General features: G+C 43.2%; 1 protein-coding gene across 1 annotated transcript in view; it reads right to left on the bottom strand.

Annotated features, from left to right (window-relative positions):
* sema4c (sema domain, immunoglobulin domain (Ig), transmembrane domain (TM) and short cytoplasmic domain, (semaphorin) 4C) overlaps nucleotides 1-12,000 on the bottom strand; it is a 114,811-nt gene extending 102,811 nt beyond the window's left edge. Inside the window, exon 1 of the mRNA XM_034693048.1 lies at nucleotides 11,386-12,000. The gene's annotated coding sequence lies outside the window, so the exon portion shown is untranslated. The remainder of the gene's footprint in view (nucleotides 1-11,385) is intronic.
* Between the last annotated feature and the right edge of the window lie 389 nt (nucleotides 12,001-12,389).

Below are 12,389 nucleotides of genomic sequence, written 5' to 3'. Positions count from 1 at the left end.
ACCAAGCCAAGACCAGAAAATGTACCACACATTATCAGGCTGAATCATGCTTCAGTTCATAAACAACACAAGCTGGCCTTCGCATGAACTTAATATAACTCTGGGGTTGCCTCATCTCAGTTTAAAATACAGAGACAAGTCGGAGATAAGTGTCAACCGTCAGCTTGCCTTACAATGTCGTCACTATCAGGCATCTCCATCGGCAATTTAAACTTGTCAGAGAAACTGCTGCTGCGTAGCTAATGTGGCTCGCTGTGGCTCAGTAAACACCTATAAATCCACTTTCATCCTAAAATAAGGGGCTATACAGATAGCAGACAGACTCACGCCACATTAAACTCTTGATATGTTTTACCTGTTATTCACATTTTAATGCCTTCTTCATCATCAGATTTCCAAACAGAGTTACACAGAGTAAGTAAAAGTGTGTGTACTGCTCATATGTGGTTGTAAAATCCCAACATACCAAGCAGGATGCATTCTAACTTTCACACTTAACAGATTGCTGGTTCAAGGAGGGATATTTACATCCTTGTTGAACCTCACCTGAAATGTGTAATATATGGAGGCAGACTGGTGGGAAGGAGTTGTTCCACCTCTGATCTGCAGATGGAGGTAGTAACAGAGACGTAATGGGGGTGAAGTCGGTGGCAATGTGTAGAGTCTGAGCTGGCAGGGTGGAACAGCGCTGTGTGCATATCTGAGTGTGTGTGTGGAGCTCCCACTGTGTGTTTATACGCTGTGCCCCTCACGCTTCAACAACGGTGTACTGCAATGTGAACTCACACACTGGGACACCAATGGTACGCCATTGAGGAGTTCATGTGTGGAGTGATGGTGGACCTTTGATACACTGTTAAGGGATTGCAAAGTGTAAGCAGCTGCTGTTTAGAACAAAAATGATTTCGCCCACTAACCGGATATCTCATATTAAAAATTCCTGGGCAGTGTAGTATATATTTAAACATTTGTCTCATACTCAAAATCACACACTGTGCATTCAGACTGCATAGCGTGCAGGCGACAGACCAACCAGCATTTCTGTCATACTGCAATGCTTCCATAACTTCCAAAAGTTGCAACATTGTATTGCTCTGTCTGCAGTGACAGCTTGGTGCTTCTTCAGTAGACTTTACCCAATCCTGACTACAATTTAAATTTAAAGTTTGGAGTTTACATTTTCCATTTGTTTTGATGAAAGGAAATTAATGCTGTATAATTTGGTGTAAATACTGTTAACCCCCAACTGCTTCAGCTCATCCTCTCAGTTTCCAGCAAATTCTTCCCACTGTGAGGGTCGCACTGTGGTGCAGAGGTCAGCTCCGTTTGCCTTATAAAATATGTTTTTGGTTCAGATCCTGATTGGACAGGGTCCCCCTCTGTGTGGAGTTTGCATCTTGTGCATGTGTGGGTTTCATTCTGGTACGCCGGCTTCCCTCCTCAGTCCAAAGACATGCTCGCTGGGTTGATTGGTGGCTCTAAATTTCCCGCATGTTTGATTGTGTTCGGTTATTTGTCTCCATATGTCAGCCCTGTTATTGACTGCTGACATGTCCAGGGTGTAATCTGGCCTCACAATCCATGACAGTTGCGATTTTTCTCCAACCCCTCATGACCCCCAGAGAGGAAAGTGGTAGAGATAATGGATGGATGGACAGTTCCTGTTGTGCAGTTGACATTTTTCTTTACCATGAAGCCATCATGACAGTGACATTTAGCATTGTTTTAACCTTACTTAACATGCAATCACCATCAAATATCCTATATGTCAACCTCATCCCTCTATTTGCATTGAGTAATTACTGTGTGTGGTATTCTCAGGATCTAATAACATTTATCACAAGCAATATGCAAAGTAGACAAGCACGAAAGGAGCTAACACTGTCAACAAAAACAAACAGCAGGTTCAGTATATCTTGGCATGGTGCTGTACAGTCTGTATTGGCTTTGCATTCAGGGCAGATAAGAAGTCTTATGTTTAGCAAATCTTTCATACGAGGCGACAGTTACAGTGACAGGTTACTTTGCTGCAGTAGAGTTAGCAGCTGCTCTGAACACTGCATCAGTTCCTGCTTCACTATAAATGAAGCGAGAGAGCAGTGACTCATGGGCTCAGATCACGCTGGAGTCATCGCACCAGGATCTATGAGGCAAAATCTGATTAGTCAGTCACTTCATCTCACTTTCAGTCATATTCTGCACATCCTGCTGGCTTTTAACTGAGAGATCTGGATGAAAGAAAAGAAATACACCTCAGCTGTAGTGATATTTAAATGCTATTTCACATATTGACCGCAAAGCTCTTCACACCTGCCAAAAAGGCCCCTTGGTACTTGAAAGAAATGCTCTCGGAGAACAAAAGCCACATGGGTCTATCATTGATTTCTCAACAATAAAGAGTGGCATTGACTTCCCAGTAAGCCTTGACAGGCTGGGTTTCCATTAAGACGTGCTAAGTTAACTTTTAATTTCCAATTAGAGGTGCTACACTGGGCAAACTTCTGTTTTCCTTTAGGAGGGAGTAACTTGATTTTCCTATACCACCAAGATTACGCCGAAAACTACAACAGGAAATAAGTACAGGTAGCTCTCAATCTCCCAACAGCTACGGACACTAAGCTACTCCCACACAGTTCAGCTAAGCTCAAATAGAGTAGCCATGTAGGGGCCCTCCTGCTGCTGATAAGCCTGCATGGGCCCCTCTGTAGTGCCTACCCCGGAGAGAGGCCATTAGCCCGGCTGCAGCTCCTTCCTGGATAAGCTGGAGCTTACCAGCCTGTGAGCCGCAGGGTAACTTTTTATTGTCCTTTCAAAACTTTATGTAGGAGTGTGGGGCGATAGCTTGGGAGGGGCTGTGTGTGCAGGACGCTGCGATACAGTATGTGTGTGTGTACGCTCATGCTGAGCGCTCCCGGCACTTCCTGCCCACTAACGGCCAGTCCCACGGTAGGGAGGGCGAGCTCTACCGGACCAGAACAATGCCAAAAAAAGGCTGTCATAAAAACAAACTAACATGCTCTGGTTAGCACGGGGAAAGAGGGGGTGAGGGGCCTATTTTCCACTGCACACTCACTACTGCACGCCACATCTGCATCATTATTCTCAAACACATTTACACAACATAATCTTAGATATTCAGTCCACAAGCATGCATTTTGTTGTCTCCTGGTATCCGCTTTACACGGCATACACTTTCCAGGAAACAATGGATAAAAAGAGCAACAAGCAAAAGCTGAATATGCATATATTCTATGCAAAGTACATTCACCCACACAGATTTGCACAAAGAAATGCTGCCACTGACAGTAAACAATGGGAACCTCCACATTCACACTGGCTCCAAATAGCTTTGACGTGTCACCAAAACCAGAGTAACAAAAAAGAGAACAATTCCACGGTCCTCTGTACACAAAACACAGTGCGGACAACTCAGCCAGAAAACATCTGCTGAGTCGGAACAAACAAAACAACAAGCAGCCGGCAAACAGGCGCATCAGGGGCCTCCGAAAACATGCTAAATACCTCGCACGATGCCCCTGAAACACAGTTGGCTTGCTGACAAGGGCTTTGGCCGAGCATATAACTATCTCTCCCCAATCCTGCTTTATAATTTCAACCACAGCCAAGAGCAGGCAGACCCAGGAAACAGGATGAAACAGGAAGGATGAGTCCAGCTGTTATCTGAAGAGGAAATTACTGGACAAGTATCAAATATGATAAAGATTTCACTCCCTAAGCTTTTCTTTGACTGAGAAAACAGATTGGATAGCCACAGACACAGCATAGATGGATGCTGCTGTACACAGGCAGATGCTATTACATGATGCTTTAATGATTTACCAGGAAATGAAGCTAGCTACTTCCCTGTCTCCTGTTTTCTCAAAACAAATTGCTTAGCATCTGCTTCATGTTGCCTCATTCTATGTAAGACATTCTCAAAATAACTTTTCCTTGAACTTGAAAAGTTATATGTTGCAGGCCTGCATTCATGAGGTTGTCAGTCAAGACGGAACTGGAAGCTAGCTCTTCTTCCTGCTTGTATTTTGTATGCTAAACTAGCTCTTTTCTCATGCTAGTATCTTTTTAACAGTTTCTTTAAAGCTAGGGTTGGTAGCCACAGAAAACTAGCATGAATTTGAAAGTAGCATTTCCTCAGGACTCCGTCTCCATTTACTCCGGCTGTGGATAGCAACATTTTTTCACTCTTTTTTAAGAACACATTATGTATTGATTACCATCGGGATATAAAGATCATTTTAACCTGTATATAAAAAATGTATCTAAATCTGACTACCAACCCAAGCTTCAAGGAAGCATATTTTTTCTTCCTAAAGTATGCTCAAAAGAAGGAGAGAGATGTATTTAGATTAAAGTGAACCTTATCGTTAGGTAATAATAAGCTAGCTGCATCCTTGCTTGCATTTTCTCCACTACACTAAGCAAAGCAGCTGCTGGCGTATATTGTATCTTACTACATGAGAGCTGTATTGACAAGAAAGCCCAAAGACATATTTCCAAATATGTCTACCGTTTTTAACATTATTTTCCCTCTTTGCCAGGAAGTAGTATGCTTAGTCATCCTCTGAACAAACTGCAGAGTTGCTGCTAGCTTTAGTATTTTATTTAGCTAACTATGAGAGGTTGACCTTCCAGTCTGACTCACGATAAAAAATATTGAACTATTCTTCCAATTTTTTTTTTAAAAACTCAGAGTGGTGATATGAGGAAGATTTACAATTCTGCAAGGTTGTCTCTTACCTAGCTAAAGCTCCAGCTAGCAGCTAGCTAAACCTCCCTACTTTTAAAGTCTCCAAGCTATGTTACGTGAACAAAGTGTTTACCTTATTGTAGCTTCATACTTAGTTATGGAAACAGAAAGACCTGAACACTAAATGCCAAGCCTTCTGTTAGGTAATACTTAATTTTTTACTGTGTTGTCATCCTCTGACATCATTTATGACGTTTTTACTGAACCCTCAGTCACAGCTAGCAAAAAATCAATTTAACCTTTCTAACTCTGCGTCCTGCTATACATAAAACTTGGAGAGAAATCCTGTTATTGATGGATAAACAGATGCATAGACTGCACAACATCATAGAGATAGATATTGAGGGGGGGGGGGGGGGGGGGGGGGGTAATGACATCCAGACAGAGAGAGACAGAGAGGCAGAGAGACAGCAGATGGCCAACAGTGGTCAGCTGGTAACAAACAAGCAGGTCAGGCCTCTCCTCCTCTTCCATTCTAACACACATAAATAATGTAGAGGACTTGAGCCTCCCAGAGCAGCTCCACCAGGCGTCTCCTAAAAGCCTCCAGTATCTCTCTGAGGCCAGTCACATAAAGACAAATACAGGGTTTGTTGTTTTTAAATGAAAAGCACAAATCTGTACGTCATGGCAGGGGAGCTATGGATTACTCTCCATCTGTTGCTTCATTTGTTTCAGACGGCAGTGATTAGATTAGGGCGATGTCTCTCAGCACCACATTCTGACATTTTTAGAATTACATTGATCAGCCAGACAGGGGGGGGGGAAATTACAGGTCAGAATGAAAAGCTCTGACAAACTAAACTTCCACAATACAAAAGGGAAAAAATTTGGTGCATTCAGCTATACTTGCTCTACAGATTTGCCTCTAGGAGAGTGAGTTTGCACCATATTGAATTTTCCACCAGTCTGACTTTCCTGGAAACACTTCTCCTCCCTCAGGGCTTATTTATTTATTGATTGCCCCAAAGGGGAGCTGCATCATTCATAGAGAGTGACAAATATTCATTACTGCCTTGTATTCTATACTCTGAGAATATTACGATTTTGGGCAGTGACGTTAATTTTGACAACAATGCCAATAAGGCTTTATTAAATGTAACTCAAGTGTTGTAAGAGAATAAGAGAGAGATCCATGACGGCTGCTCCTGAGGTATGCAGGGAGCTGTGGTACTATGAGACCCACCAATAGGATTACACGATCCTCCTCTTTAAAAGCAGTTTTCATTCACAATGGGCTGAATATGCACTTGTCTGTTCAATTAAAGTTGAGCTATATAAGTGGTGAGTGCTTACACTTTTGCAATGCAAAATGACCTCATTATGCTACTCGAATTGAGCCGAAAACAAGTGAGAGGGAAGAAGAGAAAAAAATGTGTGCATGAGTGGGTGACAAACACAGAGGATGAAAGAGAGAGAGATGGCGAGGGAGAGCTAGAGCTCAAAGGGAAGGGCTACGTTGCAGAGAGAGCTTCTCGTCTCGGAACAACTGCAATCACAGCCGCTGCCAAAACCCTCTGGATCCATCTTCACTGCCTGATGGAAACTTCTCAACAGGCCTTAAAGCCACTGTGAGGGGGCTGGAGGCTGTGCAGTGAGAGGCACGCGTGTGTGTGTTCTTCAGATCGTGCACAGTATGCATTCAATATTCATTGTGCTTTCTGTAGTATCAAAACAGCAAAGACTTATAGCAGCACCACGAATGAGACATTGAAACACTTCTATGAACGAGTAGAAAGAAGCAGCAAAACCTAAAGCTGCATACAAAGGAACCTCTAGAGATATTGAAACATTTGTAAATAATGAAAGAGGAGCCTAATAAAGACGACTGCTAATCCTGAGCATCATTTTTTGGTTTGTGTTTAAATGAAAAGATTGCAAATCAGGTATTTTAAGAAGGCCTTGATTTTTCAGTATGCATCTACGTACACTTGCAGTGCACTGAACAAATACACCTTTGATTTATTGAACAACAATTCAGCTTCAAAAATAGCTAAACACTCGTAGATGAAACCAACAAATGCTTCTTTATTTTGGATTTCTTCGTCTGAGGTTTCAGTTCGTAGACTTTTATGTCAGCCTTGTAGTCAGCCTCATCCAATCAGACATGTTAATTCGTTTTTAGCTCCTTTTAGACACTTCTTCTGTGATGCAACTTGCATTCTTTGTTTTGTGTTCGACTCTCAGCCTTTCTTGGATCACCAGTTCACAGGCCATTTCGTTAATTCCCTCATGTGCTTTCAAATTGGTGAAAGTGGTGTGTTTTGTGCTGCAATTTGCTGAGCTATCTGGGCCGCCGCTATCTGGTTCCCCTTAGATTGATTTATAGCATAAATAGAGATTGCTGTAGGGTGGAGAAGAAGTAGAGGTTGCTTTTCCTAGAGTGAAACTTTTTCAACAGTGCAGATGGTGGAAGGAGACAAGGCCCATGTACCAACCTAAAATGGGCCTTCCGACATGTGTGTCCTCCTCAGGAAAGGAAAAGAGAAATAAAGACTGATCACAGGATTTGAAGGAAGGAAGCATTAGAAGCAACATCCTGTTTAGACAAAGTGACAAGATTTATGGTTTTTGGTCTAACTAAGAGACAACAATGATGCCATGAGTTCACTTGACTGTGGTTATTATGCACAGTAATGGTGAAAATCCTCAAGGTGAGTGTGAATGATTATGATTGAGTGAGCAAGACCAGTGTCACTGTGTTGTTTTGAGTCCACAGCTGCGCATGCATCACACCTTCCCTTGACACAAGCACACATACACATTACTTAGTCTCCATAAGATAAAAGCTTCCTTGAAAACGAACTGAAAGGAAAAATTAATGCATGATCTTGCACAAGAAGCATTAAAAAGGGATTTATATCACTCTGACCCTGCCCCGTGCCAAAGCCCATTTACCATGATGGTCCTGTAAACAAGCCCTTTTCCTTCCTTCTTCTAAACATCAGCATGTTCGGCCCAGCCCCGCCTCCAGCTGTTCTCCCTCCAACACACACACACACACACACACACACACACACACACACACACACACACACACACACACACACACACACACACACACACACACACACACACACCACACACACACACACACACACACACACACACACACACACACACACACACACACACACACACAATCCATCTGTCTTTTCTCCCCAGACCCTGCATCTGGCCTGCCATGAACCATATCTCTGTTCAACACAAACACACATTTAAACACACATCCTGTGAAGCATCAAAAAAATCTATGTCAGGGTGAATCTGTTCATGCGGCATCAGAGCACGAAGGGCATGGCCGGAGCTCAGCGGGACACATGGACCAGTTTGAAAACAAAAACAAATCTGCTTCTGAAATAAAGTTTTGAAAGGAAAGAAAGGCCAATAGAGGAGGGATGAGACGTTTTTTTCAATGAAGAGGATGTTTAAAAAAAACGCCTCCTGGGAAGCTGGCACATCATCTGTTGCTCAGAAGCTGATGTGAAAGAACAATTTTGACCATCACAAATACATTATCGCCATGAATTCAAGACCACAGGATCTCACAACACAGCAGCATGAACACACACTGAATGATCCGTGTGTGTGAGAGCGCTCCTGTTTGGAAAGCTTTAGTTCTATTATCAGAAATCATCACGTTATCACGCAGGGTTAGCCGTGTATTCAGCTGCTCACCATGTGGGCTGCCATACTGACGTGATGCACATGACACAGGGATGACAATTTAACACACACACACAAACGCACACTCACAGGGCAGGCAGGAGACATCTGGTGCAGTAATGGTGTAGTGGCTATGATGTAATGTTGGCCCTTTGGTGTCAAAACACAGGTTATGTCACGTATGTGCACACATGCGCAAAGAAACATATGGAGACCAGTAAAGAGCAGCGCAAGGGCTTAATGAATTGACTTATTAAACACCAATTAAGTGAATAAAGCAACTATTTTAAAAATATCTATTCAGACTTTCAGTGTTTTTATACTTTCACTACATTTTCATTAGCATTTGCAGCTTTCTGATGTTTTAATTAAATATAATTGTATTGAAGACTTCTCACAAAAGATTACATCTAAAGACAGCATGGAAATTTTGACAGGCTTTCATTTGTGACATTTCAAAGAGTAAAAATTAACTAAGTGTTGAGGAAAATAACAATGTTGGCCTGGCATTTAAGAACAAAACATCTTAAAATATAAGCTCTGCACAACCCAACATCCAGAGGAGAGATAAGAACATGCACAAATACTCATCTACCAGAAAAAAACACATCAACATTTTGAGAAATGTCACATGTCCAACTTGTACTCAAACACCACAACAGAATATAAATAAAACATGATAAACTGGTCGCATTTACGCACATGTGCATGCCTGAATCGGTCTGTAAAAGCATGCAATCTATGTCTGATGCATGTGGCTCTTTGTCTGCATGACTGCCTCCTGCGTGTGTGTGTGTGTGTGTGTGTGTGTGTGTGTGTGTGTGTGTGTGTGTGTGTGTGTGTGTGAGGAGGATGAAGAGTGTGTGAGGGAGGACGGGAAGGAGGCCGGCCATCAGGATGTGGAGTCCATTGTCTGTCCGACAATGAAGAGATCAAGTCGACAGGAGTCCTGTGGCCCTCTCAATGGAGGCATTAACATCTGGGGCCAGAGGGCTGCAGTGTGTGTGTGTGTGTGTGTGTGTGTGTGTGTGTGTGTGTGTGTGTGTGTGTGTGTGTGTGTGTGTGTGTGTGTGTGTGTGTGTGTGTGTGTGTGTGTGTGTGTGTGTGTGTATATGTATATGTATATGTGTGTCTTTGTTGCAACTGCTCTGGATGAAACTGGATTTTCAGGGCTTTTTCTCAGACTGAGTATAATGCAAATGTCATAAGAGATACTTCAAGAATCAAGCTGGTCTTCAAACATATCTCCATGTAACCTGCTCCAGGCTTGTTTGATCTGCTTTGTGTTTTTTATATTAAGGGTTATGTTTATTCTTAAAGGTCACTCAGCTTGATTTGACAAATTAAAAAGTGAATAAAGTGAATTTTTCTAGCTACATCCTCCTGCACTGTAAATGTCAGAGCTCGGGTTGAAATCTATGGCTCTGTTACTTTCATTACTTTTTGCAAATTATAGAGCTACACGCACATACACACATGCACTCACACACACACACACACACACACACACACACACACACACACACACACACACACACACACACACACACACACACACACACACACACACACACACACACACACACACACAGACCTACCGACTAAACCACCTACATACATATGAAAGATAAATCCTATGACAAACTTTGCGAAGATATTACACACATGTTCAAGTAGAAAATAGTTCCTCCTGCACAGTAATGCTCACACACTCCCACATCACATAAGCACGACTCCACTAACTTCTCCCACAACACTCACAGACCCCCCTCTCCAAACTGTCTGTTGGTTAACTGGCAGTGGCACCATCCAGCTTGTAAACCAAGTAGACCCCCGACCCTCCTCCTCTTCCCCTTCTTCTTCTTCTTCTTCTTCTTCTAAAACCAACCACCTTTTTATTTACACAAATCCTTCCTCATACTGTCCAGCCTGGATGCTCGGCTGCCCCCCCTCAGTAATTACAATAATCACTCAACTGAGGCTAATACTTACTTCATTAAGGGGTAAAAAAAAAAATCAGAAGGGGAAGGAGGGAAAAAGCACTCTAGAGTAATATCTCAAGGCAGTGGATTATTGTCACCATAAGGGCTTCATTTCTGAGTGTCAGCTGAGCAAAGCGGGAAACAGAAGCAGCAACAGAAGGGACTCATTGCTTTGATGGTAATGGAAGTGGATGAGGGCTGTCATACATGACACCTCCAACTACTATGTTACATTAAGCTGTTAAATCTCTTTCTATGTCTGCTGTAGGCTCCTGCAGAACTTTGTGCAACCACTTTCTGGTTGTTTTCTGTCTCTTTACACCAAGAAGCTTTGTTAAGACAGAAACACAAGTCACAAAGTTAGGAACAACACATTGTATCTTATAATGATGCCATTTAAGTTTGAAAATATTATCAAAGAAAGGTGGGTTTACAAAAGTTCATTATAGAACAAAACAAGCACTCTATATTCAGAATTTTTTACAGAAAAGTCTTAAAATATGAGTAAGTGATTTTGCTTAGAGGTGACACAGAGCCTGTGAATAATTCCGCCACGTTACAACACACACTGTTGTGATATAGTGCAGATTATGGGGCATAGTTTTATCTCTGTGCTGTGATTTTGGAGCTGATACAGCACATACACAGACTACAGTAAACCCCGTGAGCTGATTCCCTTCCAGCTGCTCATGACCGCACTGCGTTGTGTTTACTCTGCGCGAAATGGAGATAAAGTTGCACCGCGTAAAAATCCCAATACAAAACCCACAGCACCGAAATGATCAGTTGTAACAAGACATTATATCCGAAGGACTCCTATTCTGAAGAAAAGGGGGCTTCGTGGCAACAGTTGGAGATCATGAGACTCCCGATGAAGATGTTTTCCCCCACTGCTCCCCTTCGTCTACTTTTAATCCAGCCGCCACACATCTGCACGCATCATTAAGACAAAAACGGCTCCAAACTTACCTTATTTTTCCGGTGATGGTGGTGGTGACCGCAGTCAAACAACGCGTCCTGCGCTTTCCTCTCAGCGTCTCTCTCTCTGACGAAAGATCCAGTATCCTGTCCACCCTCTCCCCTCTCTCCGTTATCTCGGGTTTGTTTTTGAATTGGAGTTATACATTATTCCACATCCTCAGCAGCTTCTGACGAATCCTCACGCGGCTTCCCCCTCTTCTTTCCTTGTATCCTCTCTTATTTTTTTCCTATAATGTGTGGACTTCACGTCAAATCGAGCAATATGATCCTGTCATTCAGTTTCTAACAGAGGAACTGGCTCTCCACGCAACTCCCTCCCAAGGCTTTGTAACACGAAACCAGAGGAGGAGGAGGAGGAGGAGGAGAAAAGCGAGGAAAAAAAGGAAAGAAAGAGAAGAGAGCGTGGATTTAATCCGCTATCTGGGACGAGCTGGATGAATCTATCCGCCTCTCTGCGCAGAAGTTTCAGCAGTCCGTACCGAGCAGACACAGCGGAGTGGTCGTGGCGCTGCGTCTCTGTGTGCCAATCTCCACTGGAAATGATGTGTGTGTGTGGTGCTGCAGCGTGTGTGCGCCCCCAGTCTGCTCCTGCAGTACGCATCACAGCAGGGACCTGGGAGGATTTCAAAAAAGGCACACAAACAGGTCTCCGCCCATTAGCCTCTCTGAACACTGGCCCCTGACGCAGGCGAGGGGCCCCCAACAGCCATTACACCGCTTGATTAAGACCGTTTCATTGTGAGAAGACTGAGGGCCTGTTTTTGGCAAAGTGCCTCCCAACCTGGGGTCTGACCCAAGACACCCAGAGGTCCTTTTTTACGGGCTCACCCAGACAAATGAGCGCGTGGTTGCAGAGCAGGGTGGCCTGGCTCTTAAAGAGACCATTGTTAGACTGAGGGGTCTGGTTCTTCACCACTTCCGCACCCAGAAAAGTCACTGAGCAAGGCACCTGCTCCATGTTTTCTTTGTAAGACAGATAAAATGTTCCATAT

This window comes from Notolabrus celidotus, chromosome 9 (genome assembly GCF_009762535.1).
Source record: "Notolabrus celidotus isolate fNotCel1 chromosome 9, fNotCel1.pri, whole genome shotgun sequence".
Lineage (NCBI taxonomy): Eukaryota > Metazoa > Chordata > Actinopteri > Labriformes > Labridae > Notolabrus > Notolabrus celidotus.
This window is presented reverse-complemented; position numbering and strand designations above follow the sequence as displayed.